Raw genomic sequence first — 2,361 nt, 5'->3', positions numbered from 1 at the left:
CATGAGGTTCAACTGAGATTCCCTTTCCCCTCTCAAATTACGCTTCTGTAAAATGATTATCACATAATACATCATAAAATTATCACAATTAGATTGTATCTTTCTCAATATGCCATTAAGATTCTTCCCTCCTCAAATTCACATGGTTTCCAGAGAAAAGAAGGAGACACTCTCACAGAAAATATTTACTGCATGAAATCAGAATGAAAAAGTATGAAAACTCCCAAGTGGTTGGTGAGCTGAAGTCCCAGTTAAGTTCATTTACTTCACTTAGTTCACTTTTGCCAAAAAGACAATCACTCCTATAAACTTTCCAGTTAAAAAGGAAAGCTTTCAGGCAGTTCCCCCCAATATCGTTGGCCACATGGGGAGAGTAGACAGCTGGTTAGTTAGCTCTATGGATTAAAGTCCCATTTGTGACCTAGATTGACATGGCAACTATCTAGGAGTTAAGTTGCAAAGCAATTGCTGATCTGAATTGGAAGAAGGATTTTCCTTATTAGGAAGAAATATCAAAATGACTTGACGTCAAAGGTCCAGTTAAAAAAAAACAAAAAACAAAAAACATGGTTATAAAATAATATGATCTCAGCAAATGGCACAGTGAAGAGTCCAGTTTGTCATCAGTGGGTGTATCTGTAACTTCCTAGATGATTGTAGATGAATTTTGGAGCTTGAAGATTAATGGGGGTCCCCTCAGAGGTCTCCAACATCACCTCATGCTGTCCCACGGCTCGGCTTCCTGCGAACTCACCCCATAAACTAACCATCCATGATATATTTTGGAGAGCAGCTTGGATACTTTGGGTTCTGAACTCCAGATGCTCACTCCTGTGTCCCAGGCAGAGTGACCATCACTCACAATTTCCACACGGCTGCTCACTGCCCAGTTCTCTCTCTGCTAGGCTTCTGTTGAGTGACTGCCAACCACCGTGCCCTGGTATGACATTTGGGCATCGTTCCAAAAAGCAGACCAGAACACTAGTTTTAAATGCCCTATTCAGTGTAACAATGACCTTTCACAACAGTCCTGCTTGGTCCTTTTTGACAGCTGAGTCTTTTTACCTCTCTCTCCCTTCCTTATTTTCATTACTAAGAATAGAGCCTTAAAAATGGTGGGGGAAATGGACCCCACATATGTGGTCCTGAGTCAAATTATACTTTAGCCAATCATGAAATACTTCTCTCACTGACCTCCATGAATGATAACCCTTCAGCTGCACATAATTTGGGTGCAATGATGACCGCAGCTTTAGTAGCAAGTTCCCCATCAGGAATCAGGACCGCTGGACTGGGAGATGTTGCTGTTCCCGGGCTTGAACTCAGGGTTCCTAGGAGTAGTCAAGACAATGGGAGTGGTTTGAGTTGCCTGGCACATGATAATACTTGACCCTCAGCACGTCTTCAGCTAGGCTGACTTGCCTGCTTCTGGGTATTTATTCAATAAGACAAAAATGAAGGAATCCCACCCTTTAAGCAGCTTACATTCTATTGTAGTAAAAAAAACCCATAAACATAGATAAGTAAATACAAAATGCATATAAAGAAAAGATGGGATGGGATTTGGGGTGGGGGAAAATGGTGCAAAAGAGGGTAGTAGAGGGAAAAAAGTGACCAAAGGTGTGGATCCTGACGTCTGCCTGACTTTTTCTTGATTCTGCACCCTGCACCTCCCAGGATGACCATGGAATTCTTATAGAAGTTTAAACAAAACCTCTTTGTCTGTCTGTCTACCAATGATTTATAAGGTAACTGAATTCTTACCTCGATTTAGTCTATATAACATTAAAAATATAGTGCCATCTTTGAAACCAAAAAATCAGGATTCAAACCTGATTTGGCTACTCACTATCTGTGTGACTTGCTTTATTTATGTAATTTATTATAATATTTATATTATGATTAATTATTATTTTATCTCTGAGAGCCTCAGTTTCCCCACCTGTAAAATGAGAGAGCTGGATGATCTCTAATACTCTCTTTCCACTTAAGTCTTTTGAATGTGGTTGAGGTTCACTTAAAATTGACAGAACTACAAACAGTACCTGTCTTCTCCAAGCAAATTGAAAATTAAGATTCCTCTGTTGGTGATGATAATCCCATATTCTAAATCTATTGTATTGCTCACTTTAGAGATAGCAACTACCCATATTTTTGTGGTCAGTTTACTCACAGGGATAAAATAAAGGAAGAAGGTGTCCCAGGAAGGGGAGAGACTGAGAGACCAGAATTTTCCTCCCAGCCCCTGTCTAATCTGATCCCAGGCCTGGGATCCTTAGCTTCTGCTGTCACATCTGCAATTTTTTCTTTATGATTTAAAATGAAAAATAAGCAACTCTGGGCTGATGGCCCATAACTATC

The sequence above is a fragment of the Sminthopsis crassicaudata genome, chromosome 6, assembly GCF_048593235.1.
Source record: "Sminthopsis crassicaudata isolate SCR6 chromosome 6, ASM4859323v1, whole genome shotgun sequence".
Classification (NCBI taxonomy): Eukaryota; Metazoa; Chordata; class Mammalia; order Dasyuromorphia; family Dasyuridae; genus Sminthopsis; species Sminthopsis crassicaudata.
This window is presented reverse-complemented; position numbering follows the sequence as displayed.